The sequence below is a fragment of the Triturus cristatus genome, chromosome 12 (assembly GCF_964204655.1).
Source record: "Triturus cristatus chromosome 12, aTriCri1.1, whole genome shotgun sequence".
Classification (NCBI taxonomy): Eukaryota; Metazoa; Chordata; class Amphibia; order Caudata; family Salamandridae; genus Triturus; species Triturus cristatus.
This window is the reverse complement of record NC_140595.1, coordinates 792,802,016-792,814,285: the sequence shown is the minus strand read 5'-3', so window position 1 is coordinate 792,814,285 and position 12,270 is coordinate 792,802,016.

Genomic DNA, 12,270 nt, shown 5'->3' with positions numbered 1-12,270 from the left:
GACATTTGCCAGCAGATGAAGGGTTCCACTGTAGTGTGTCCACCCCGACACCTCTACTGATTTCAAACAAGCCTCTGGCTTGTGTCTGTTTGGACCATTGCGGCCTCTGTCATCAGATGGGGCTTAGAAGTACATCTTGGTAGCAGTGGATTCCTGCTCTCAATTTGTGTGGGTATTGCCATAGCAGTCGGCTGACGCACAGACGTTATAAAGCATCTGCGAGTCTTTATCGGGACTTACGCAGTTGGCCCATTACATTCCGACCAGGGACCTGCGTTTAGCTCTAGGGCTTACAAAGAGGCCATGGGAAGTTTGGGTATGACCTTGTGCCTCTCATCTCCATACCATCCAGAGGGAAATTCGGTTGTGGAGAGGAAAACACATGACTTAAAGCAGTCTTTAACAGCAAGAGTGCTAGGCTCCGGTCGCAGTTGGGTCCTTCACCTATATCGGTGTCCAAAGGGCACTCGTTAAAACGCTGAGAAATGCCTGGGTTGTGGGACTCCCTTTGAGATCCTGTTTGGGGTAAAGATTTGTGTCCCAGACCTCGACAATGCCAGCACAGTGGTGGCGGAAACACCATTCGACATCATTGAGCGTTTGGCTGTTTTACAGGAACTGAACAACGTCCAGGACGAACCAAGCAACAGCTGAGAAAAATGCGCCGGCACTGGAGAAATGGAGGTAGTCCCGGCGAGGCCCAGCTGGATCCCGAAGGTTGGGGACTGGTCAGGGAATAACTAGTGGACAAGTAAGAGTTTGGGCCATCCTGCAGAACGCCTGTACCTTTTCTGGCTGTTGAAGGTGCCAGATCCGTACTTCTTCAGTCCCTTACCAGTCGCAAAGACAAAAGATTTGTCTCAATTTTTCTGGTCAAACCACACTATATGACCGATTCTCATCAGTAAGCCGCGTGGGCTCCTGGATAGCTACCTACCTCCTCTCGCTACCATAGAGGAAGTTGTAAAGAAAGCTTTCATAACTGAAGAAGCATTCTCTCTCCAATGAGAGACAACAGTAACGAAGTATGTCTTTTACCTGTTACATCTACTACAGCTGTACAGTCAACTAATACAGAAACACCGATTTTAATTCACCAACCTGAGAAAAACCCGGTCTACGACGATGTACCACAGATCAAGTCATCTGCCAGTTCTACAAAACATGCTGAGTTGCCAAAAATAAATTGGATGTGCTCTGGCTACTTTATCGACTTTGATGACTTCTCATTGGATTCAACTGATTCACTGCCACCACCACTCTTTCCTTTCAGTTTGAAAGTGCGTGTTTTCTATCTTTGGCTGAAAAGGCTATATTTTGTTTCTCCATGGTTACATCTTTGGATTACAATTGCATTACTTTTCCTGGTCCTTTGGATTAGTTTTGTGACAGTCTTTTTCCTACTTCTGAATGGACATTTCCTCCTAGAATACTCTGCAGTACAACTGGTGAACTTGGTTCTTAAACTCCATTCGTCATTTGACCGAGAACATAGACCTTCACCTGGTGAACATTACAGCTGTTCCAGTTCCCGATTGGATTGCTAGCGATAGGGTATCATATTATGTGTATGGCCCCACTGAGCTTTTACAATTTCCATATTTGTTCAAAATGTCTTTCAATTATTTCATTACCCCAGTACTGTTTCTGACGATTGGGACATTGATACAGAGCACAAACTGCTGGAAGATCTCTAGAGCATTCATCTGTGTTTTCTTCTGATGAATTGTATGATGGTACATCTAATTATGACAACATATTTTGTTTTCAACAATACGGTCATCATTTCCTGCATAAAATAAGTATTCCACGTGCTATTTACAATTACATCCTATGGGAATTTTTCACTGCACCACCACAGGGTAGTTCAAAAACATTTGCACAGAAGTTCGCTTATTTTTCTGGTTACGTTACATCTGACCCAAAACTCTCCCCATGGCTGCCAGTATATCCTTAACCCTCAGATTCCTGCCTATCGTCTGTAGATACCTCCTCGAACCTTGTAAGGATCCCTCTCCATGTTTGCAAATCCACCTCCGTATGTTCGTCCTCCCTACATTGACAGAGCCACATCTCTTCTGCTACCACTCATTCGTTAACATCTTTGATTTATCCTTGTTCCTTGGGTCCTAATGGACTCATCAATGAAATGCCAACCCACCGTTGCGCTAGAAGCAGAGCCAGTTGCATAAATTTCCACTTCATTTTCCTGCCCTTCTGTTTCCTGACAATCTCCAGTAGACATGCAGTTGGGTCCAGTTCCACTGCTACACCCTCAATACACACCAATCTCTGGACCAAAACTCCCAATAAGGATGTACTAGAGGACAGTATCAGGCTAGGTGAAGGAAGGTTGCTGGTCTACTTTGACACCGGTGGCATCTGTCTGTTTTGGCGGGGTCTATTCTATGGAGGAACACCGGAGTGATATATGTGCGGTGTATGTAATTCAAATGTACTAGCTTGAACCATGCATTGCACGTCCCCTGCTTGACTAATGCGCAAATATCTTTCCATTGTGCGTGTTCTAGTGTTCACTAAAAAAATATGCCTGCATGTGCCATAATGACCAGAAGATTTTCTTATATAAAGTACTTTTTGAAAACCTCCAGCGCCATCGCAAACAACAGGGGTGACAGTGGGCACCCCTGTCATGTGCCCCTCCTGACCTTCAGATGGGCAGAACATAGTCTACCCAACCTGACCCTGGCCTTGGATTCAGTCTATAGTAAACTCACCCAGTTTGTAAATCGAGGTCCACACTCCATTGCCTCCAGGACCACCAGGAGGAACTGCCAGTTCCCTGTATCAAACGCCTTGGTGATATCAATGGATACCTTGGCTAATTCTCCCTACCTGTCCTCCACTTCATGCATGACATGCATTAACCACCTAATATGGTAGTGCGCTGCCTGGGTATAAACCCACACTGGTCCTGGTGGACCAACCTGACAATCTCCGGTCCCAGTCGCAATGCGAGAACTTTCCACAGGATCTTCATGTCTATATTTATCATCGTGATCGGACGATAGGAGGACAGGTTCAAGATCATTGCAATGGTACCTTTGCGCATTGACGTCGGGAGTACTTTCTTAGCTAGTGGTTCTACATAGACCTCGAGAAGGAGGGGAGCCACCACTGTACTATAGGCCTGATAAAATTTGGCTGTGCAGCCATCATTTCCTGGCATTTTCCCCATTGGAAGAGACTTCATGGCTGCCTGAAACTCCTCTAATGTGAGATCAGAGTCCAGTTCCTGCCCTTCCACTTTACCCAGCTGTGGGATCTGTATCCCTGCCAAATATTCAGTGAGTCCTTCATAGTCCGGGTCACCTGGGCCGGTGTACACGCTCCAAGTGCTCCTAAAACACCTTCAATATGTTACTCTGGGTTCGCGTCTCACCTCCTCGGGGATCTGTAAGGTGTACAGGGGTACAGGGCAGCTCACGGCAAAGGATCCAAGCCCAGAGTCTTCCCGATCAACCTCCCTCCTGATGAAGCAATTGTTGATAAGATTTCAGTGTATAATGCTCTAGCCTGCCCCTAGTTTTTGCCACCTGCCTCAATAGCTCATTTTCAGTTTTCTGTTCATACTCCTCCCCAAATGACTGCCTCTGCAAGGCTGCCAAGGCTTCCTCCTTATGAAGGAGTTCTGTCTGTAATGTGCATCGCACTCCACAGGAAAGACCCACACATCTACCCCTTAGCACCACTTTCAGCGCCTCTCATTCTGTCGCACAACTCTAGGTGGTCATCCAGTTCATGGCAATATAGTCTGTATGGGACTCCACTATTGTTTCCCTATCCACCTGTTCCTGCAGTATCTCAGGAGGAAATCTCCATGAGTAGCGGGATCAGGGACTTCCCTTCCATTGGACTTGACATGCATGATCAGATAAATATTGTGTCAGAAGTGCTACCTCCTGTACTCTAGTGGCAGTTTGTTGCGTTACCAATACACGATCCAACCTGCTATATGTACCATGTGTGGCTGAGTGAAAGGTATATTTCTCAGTGCCCTGGATGAGTGTCCCTCCAGACATCTCTGAACCTCAGTTGAGACATAACGTCGATCAACCTGGTTGTCATCCTAGGTTTAGTGCCCTGTGGGCCAGGGTGGTGATCCAAATCCCCATTCACCACAAAATGAAAATCGCCCACCCAGAACTAGTTGTAGTGGACACTACAACTTTCAGAGTAGGGTAATAGGAGTCATCATCAGTATTTGGACCATATTAATTAGTGACCTCAATTTCCTGGCCATCTAATGTACCCCGAACCAGTATGTATTGGCCCTCCACATCTGCCTCCATGTATGTTAATGCAAACTACACCTCATGAGCTATCCAAACCAGCACTTCCCTAGAGAATGACAGGTAGCGTAATATTTCTGATGGATACATCTGCCAGTGGATTCCTCACCTTGTGAATATCCCCTGCGCCAGCATTCCACGGAAATTTTCCTAGCTGTCCACGCCGACGTGGACGTCATAATACCACGGCTCCGCTCGCGACTCCGTATGACGTCACCGGAGCCATAAGAGAGCCACTTCGGCGTGATGACGTCAGTTCCCTTTTTTCCGCGCCGTCGATGCGTAACGGTTTTCTAGCACTCTCCTTGGTTCAAGAGTTACTTTGTTGTTCACTTGTGAGTTACTGTTTTTTAAAGTACTCATGTCTTCGTCGATGAAGTCAGGATTTAAGCCGTGTAGGGAATGAGGGGGTCACATGTCCATCACTGACCCTCATGAAGATTGCTTATGGTGCCTGTCGTCGGATCACGACGTGGAAGACTGTTCCTGTTGCTGGAAAAAGAACCCAAAGGCACTTAAGGAACGGGAAGCGAAGCTGTTTATGGCCAAGGCGAAGAAGGAAGGTAGAGATCGCAAGCGAGACAAGTCGAAGCCGTAGTCGTCGACTTCACACTCGTCAAAGTCGAGAAGACATAAGAAAAAGAGGAAGCATGAGTCTCTGCGCTGATCGAAGAAGGGTAGATCTTCGAAGTCGCCTTCACCTCGACGTCGCAGTAGGGACTTTGTCTCACCTTCGCCTTCTCCTTCTCCTTGTGTCACTCCGGAGAAGTCTCATTCGCCTAAGGTAACTCCGGCGCAGTCTCCGGCGCCGAGTGATTCACCAGCTTCCGACGCCGGGCCGGATCAGGATCCTGAACTCTCTCCTGTTCCTGAAGGTGAACCAGTGGATCCGGTAGGGGATCCGTCGGCTCCGGCGCCGGTTACTCCCCGGCTGGATACAGGTTCGAATCCGTACCCGCAATTCCCGGCTCCAGGGACGGATCTGTCGCATTTTTTAAATGCCATGTATGGAGTATTCCATAGAGCAGCCTTCCCATCCAGAGCACCTCCAGGTACCGTGGGTCCACCGACATTCAGTTTGGGCGTGCCACAACACTATGCTCAGGCACCATTTATGCCCTTCATGCCGATGGCGCCGTCATGGCAGTTTCGGGCACCGTCTGGAGAGCCTTCCGACCTCGTCTGGATCGTGTGCCTTCGTCGGAGCCTCCCTCGACGCCAGCGCCGTCTCCAGCTGCGCCGTGAGTGACGCCGCCGACTCCATCGGTGCAGCCGACTCCACGAACGGCGCCGCCGACGACGTGTCCACGGATTCGTTCACGGAGAGATGCTCAGAGGCTTATAGAAGAGGAGCAGTATCGTGCAGAGGAAGTGGAGGAAGGTGAATTAGATGACTCAATGGATGAGTTTGAAGGATTTCAGGAGGCAAGCGGATTGGACACCACTCCTGAGTGGGAACTTTCTTCTTCACGGTCTTCTCCGCCTCAAGAGCTGGCTCCTTACCATTTGGTAATTAAGAAGGCTGCGGAGCTTTTAGACTTGCAGTTGCCTTCTGCTGAATATAAGCCTAACGTATTGACGGAGGTTCTGCATTCACCTTCCTCAATTGTTGAGCCTCTGTTGCCTTCTAATGAGGCCATCCTGGATCCTATCATGGACGTTTGCCGAAAGCCGCTTTCTTCGCCTGCTGTTTCAGGGGCTGTCGCTAGAAGATATAGAGTAGCTCCAGGGAATCCGAGCTTACTTTCTTCACATCCATCTCCAGAGAGTTTGGTAGTGCAAGCATCTTGCTCCAAACAATCTTCGGGGACATTTCCACAAGCTCCAGCTGACAGAGACTCAAAGAAGATTGAACAGTCAGCTAAAAAGGTTTTCTCTTCAGCTAGTATGGCACTGAAGTCAACTAATGCAACTTGTTTGTTGGGCCGCTACATACACGCTTTAATGGACTCTGTAAAGCAATTGGCCCCCCAAATTGCCTGATGAGGAGAAGGGTTGCTTCATGGAAGTGCTTTCAGACGCTCAGGCTGCAGCTAGGCAGGTAATCCAGTCAGGATTGGATACGGCTGACTCGGTTGCCAGAGTTATGGGTTCTTCCATAGCCACAAGAAGACAGGCTTGGCTCCGCTCTTCTGGATTTTCACCTGATGTTCAGGCCACTCTTGTTGACTTACCCTTTGATGGGACAAAGCTTTTTGGAGAAAAAGCGGATTCTGCCTTACAGAGATTCAAGGATAGCAGGGCGACTGCGAAATCCTTGGGATTGCAGACCCAGTCGAAGGATTTTGGCTTCAGAAAGTATAGGGGTTTTGGAAGGTCTTCCTTTCTCACCTTCCGTCAACCTTAACAGCAGCAAAATCCACTCTATAAGTCCTATAGAGGAAGACAAAGGGGTCGTCGTGGTTCTGGCCACAATCTCTCCTCCTCCTCAGCCTCCTCTGCTCCCTATGATACTACAGGGAAGCAGCCCTAGATTCCCCATCCTGGATCATGTGGGGCCTGTTGGGGGTCGGGTGTCCCACTTTCTGCAAGGTTGGAAACTGGTCACGACGGACCTTTGGGTTTTAAACCTTGTGGAGAATGGGTATGCCCTTCCCTTTCGGGAATTTCCTCCCCCTTACCCTCCTTGCCAAGGTTTTTGCTCAGAGGACCATCTGCTTCTGCTGCAGAAGGAGGTTCTTGCACTGCTACAAAAGGTGCAATAGAGGTGGTTCCAGATCAGGAAAGGGGTCAGGGATGCTACTCCCGGTATTTCCTGATTCCCAAAAAGGACGGCAGATTGCGTCCGATCCTGGACCTCAGAGTCTTGAACTTTTACCTGAAGCAGGAGAAATTCAAGATGCTGATCCTTGCTCAGGTCCTTTAGGCGTTGAAGCAAGAAGACTGGATAGTGTCGATCGACTTGCAGGATGCGTATTTCCGCATCCCAATCCTGAAGTCGCACAGGAAGCATCTCCGTTTTACGGTTGGGTCGCAACACTGCCAGTTTGCGATCCTTCCATTTGGTCTTACTACTGCACCTCGAGTCTTCACCAAGGTGATGGCAGTGGTGGCTGCCCATCGCAGGAGGTCGGGAATCCCGGTTTTCCCCTACCTGGACGACTGGCTACTGAAAGCAGTCGCCAGAGATGGTGCAACATCATCTGCAGGTAACATCTCATCTGTTATTCAACTTGGGTTTTTCAATCAATGTGCCCAAATCTCACTTGGTGCCCTCTCAGCGCAACCTGTTCATAGGGGCGGTTCTGGACACTACTGTGTGTCGAGCATTTCCTCCTCCACAAAGAATTCTCGACATTTAGGAGATGATCCCTTTATTCCACAATGGAGCGGTTGCTCCAGTTCTGAAGGTCCTTCGTCTGCTCGGTCTGTTCACCTCCTGCATTCTGTTGGTCAACCATGCACGCTGGCACATGAGGGCGCTCCAGTGGTGTCTCCGCAGGCAGTGGTATCAGCACAACGGAGATCTCAGGGAGTCAGTCAGGATCTCCAGAGAAGCTGCAGCGGATCTGTCTTGGTGGAGCGTGGAGGGCAATCTGTCTCAAGGAAAGCCCTTTCATCTTCCTCCAACAGTGGACACAGTGATAACGAATGCCTCCACCCTAGGGTGGGGTGCTCATCTGGGGGATCTGGAGATCAAGGGTCTTTGGTCTCCAGAGGAAAGATTGTCTCATATCAATCTTCTAGAATTGCAGGCGATACGTTTGGCGCTCAAGGCTTTTCTCCCTTCCCTTCGCGGTCAGTCGGTTCAAGTCCTGATGGACAACACTACCGCGATGTGATAAGTCAACAAGCAGGGAGGAGTAGGGTTGTACCGTCTCTGCAGAGAGGCTTTGCGACTCTGGTCCTGGGCTCAGGACCATCGGATTTGCTTGATGGTGAATCATCTTGCCGGGGTGCTGAACGTACATGCGGACAGTCTCAGTCGGCAGTTTTCCGCCGACCACGAGTGGAGGCTTCATCCAGAGGTAATTCAGCACGTCTTCTGGACATGGGGGACTCCTCGGGTGGACCTGTTTGCCACTCAAGAGAACACACATTGCCCGTCATTCTGCATTCTCCAGTTTCCGATGCAGGGGGCATTGGAGGACGCATTTCAGATGAGTTGGGGCTCGCAACTCCTTTACGCGTTTCCTCCCATACCCTTGATTCCTCGGGTTCTGAGGAAGATTCGCCAAGACCGGGCCCAAGTTATATTGATCGCCCCGGATTGGCCAAGAAGGGTGTGGTACACAGATCTACTTCACCTTTCGTCGTACCCTCCGCTCCGTCTCCCTCTCAGGGCAGACCTCCTCTCGCAGTCGGAGGGGCAGGTTCTGCACCCCTACCTCCAGAGCCTGCACCTTCATGCCTGGAGATTGAAAGGGGCAACCTGAGTTCTTTCTCTCTCCCACCTGACGTAGTGGATGTTATATTATCATCCAGGCGACACTCCACTAAGTCAATTTATTCCTATAGATGGTCTAAGTTTGTGAAATGGTGTGGAGAGAGATCCATTGACCCTTTAAAGTCCCACTTGTATAATGTGCTTCAGTTTGCTCTTTCCTTGGCTCTGAAGGGTTATGCTGTGGCCACGGTTAAGGGCTATTTATCAGCCTTATCGGGTTATCTGTATCTTCCAGATCAGTCGTCGTTATTTAAATCTCCTATTGTTTTTAGATTAATCAAAGGCCTTACTAATAGGTTTCCACCTACTCCCTTTGTAATGCCACAGTGGGACCTTAATCTTGTTTTAACTTTTTTGATGGGGTCCCCTTTTGAGCCCCTTCATAGCTGTCCCTCGAGGCTGTTGTCCTTTAAAACAGTCTTTCTTGTAGCCATAACCTCAGCAAGGAGGGTGAGTGAGCTTCATGCTCTTAGTTCAAAACCCTCGTTTTTAACCTTGCTTGCTGAAAGGATGGTCCTCAGGACCAGGGCTGCTTTCCTACCTAAGGTAGTTACTCCTTTTCATCTGGGGCAGTCCATTACTCTCCCTGTGTTTTATCCTCCCCCTCACCCTTCCAAGGAGGAGGAGAGACTTCACCGCTTGGACCCTAAAAGAGGAGTGAGCTTTTATTTGGCCAGAACAAAAGATGTACGTTTGGCAGATCAGCTCTTCGTGGGCTATGTTGGACACTCAAAAAGCAAAGCTGTGCACAAGCGCACTCTGTCCAGGTGGATTATCCTAACCATCAAGATCTGCTACGCCCTGGCTGGTAAGGTTCCACCTGAGGGTATTAGAGCTCATTCTACTGGAGCTAAGTCTTCCGCCTCTGCTTTGGCCAGGGGTGTTCCAGTTGCAGACATTTGTAAGGCCGCGACTTGGGCCTCCCTCCATACTTTCGCAAAGCATTATTGCTTAGACTCTGAGATGAGGAGGGAGGGCCATTTTGCGCGCTCTGTCTTGCAGGACTTTTTGGTATCGGAAAGGTGGACACCCTCCTCCGGGAGTTGGACTGCTGTGGGAATCTATTCACAATGTGAGGAATCCACTGGCAGATGTATCCATCAGAAGAACAAGTTACTTACCTTCGGTAACGCTTTTTCTGGTGGATACAGTATCTGCCTGTGGATTCCTCACTGACCCACCCGCCTCCCAGTTGTCCCCCTTTGTATACCTAAAAGATTCCTTTTTTGGCTGGTTGTTTTTTCATTGTATTTTCTATCTAGTACATTTAGGAAATGCTGATGTTTTTAGGTTTCCTTTTTGACTTTGTGCTGTATATATTGGTTCAGATGTTGTGTACTATGTATACTTGAGTCCGTGTCAGTTCACCTGTTTGCCTTGGAGGCACGGAAAAAATGGGTGGAACTGACGTCATCACGCTGACGTGGCTCTCTTATGGCTCCGGTGATGTCATACGGAGTCGCGAGCGGAGCCGTGGTATTATGACGTCCACGTCGACGTGGAGAGCTAGGAAAAATTCCGTGGAATGGTGGCGCAGGGGATATTCACAAGGTGAGGAATCCACAGGCAGATACTGTATCCACCAGAAAAAGCGTTTCCGAAGGTAAGTAACTTGTTCGTCTGCCCCTTCCATTTGTTTGCAATCATTTTAGCTTTAGTCTCGGTTAAGTGGGTCTCCTGGAGACATGCTATACCAGCCCCATGACATTTGAGAAGTGATAGCACTCAAGAGCACTTATTACAAGTGCCACGTTCTCTCACATTCCAAGAAAGAGGTTAATAGTTAGTAGTGACAGTCATTGTGTCGTAAGTTCGGGTATACCATTTTCTGAAATGCCCACATGCTAACATAGCTACAACCCCATCGTAACAATCAGAAAATCCTTTCTATATAGAACTTCAGAAACAAACTTCCCATGCTCCACCCTCCCACATGCAACCATAGTACCAACATCTGACTACAGGAGCCCGCTCACAGTTGTGTCAGGATGAACACAACACCCCAGTTAGTCCAACAGGGACCTACTAACTGAAGCAAAGAACCCTAGCCAGGCACCCTTACCATCATCCCCATATTTAAAACCTTAAACAGAAGAGACTCATGTGTAATGCAAAGAATCATCCAGGATCCAGCATACCCCAACTACAAGTACAGCATGCAGCCACAGTATGCGAGTTAAGAATCACCTATGAAAATTAGATAAACCGAACATTTTCATGTCTGCCCCTTCCATTTGTTTGCAATCATTTTAGCTTTAGTCTCGGTTAAGTGGGTCTCCTGGAGACATGATATACCAGCCCCATGACATTTGAGAAGTGATAGCACTCAAGAGCACTTATTACAAGTGCCACGTTCTCTCACATTCCAAGAAAGAGGTTAATAGTTAGTAGTGACAGTCATTGTGTCGTAAGTTCGGGTATACCATTTTCTGAAATGCCCACATGCTAACATAGCTACAACCCCATCGTAACAATCAGAAAATCCTTTCTATATAGAACTTCAGAAACAAACTTCCCATGCTCCACCCTCCCACATGCAACCATAGTACCAACATCTGACTACAGGAGCCCGCTCACAGTTGTGTCAGGATGAACACAACACCCCAGTTAGTCCAACAGGGACCTACTAACTGAAGCAAAGAACCCTAGCCAGGCACCCTTACCATCATCCCCATATTTAAAACCTTAAACAAAAGAGACTCATGTGTAATGCAAAGAATCATCCAGGATCCAGCATACCCCAACTACAAGTACAGCATGCAGCCACAGTATGCGAGTTAAGAATCACCTATGAAAATTAGATAAACCGAACATTTTCATGAGACGCCATTTTCCCACCTGAATAGATCTCTGACAGCTCAATCAATAAAGCATCTTTATTATGAATGCGCAACTCAGTCTGTACTTGGAAGAAGTTCAGGTGCTGAACCCCACCCAGTATGGTTTCCGGGGGTGGGGGGGGCACAGCACGGAGTCTGCTCTTCTTAAATCCACTGAAGAAATTAGGACTACACTCGACCAGGGAGGAAAGCGGCTATGATCATGCTGGACCTCTCAGCAGCATTTGATACGGTCCATCATGCTCTATTGATGGACCGGCTGGAAGAGATTGAAATCCAAGGCACCGCCTGGAAATTACTCAAATCCTCTCTCTCCAATAGAGTTCAAACGGTGTCCCTCAGTGAATTCTCTGCTAAACCTTTCTCTCTGCCCTGTGGAGTTCCTCAGGGGTCATCCATGAGTCTAACACTTTTTAACATTTACGTGTCACTGCTGGCCCCTCTGATTGAATCCTTTGGTTTTAATTTAACCTCATATGCAGATGACACCCAAATAGTAGTGTGTTGCTGCTAGAAGGGCAGGGAACGGCAGCTTGATTCCATGATTGCATGACAGCTGTGGGCAGCTGGATGGACTAAAATTGCTTGAAACTTAACTCCAGCAAAACGGAGGTGGTACTGTTTGGTAATGATCCCAATTTTTGGACCCCGGCATGGTGGCCGGATGCACTGGGTCCCCTCCATATTATGAAGGTAAAAAATCTGGGGGTCTAGATAGATAACAAACTTA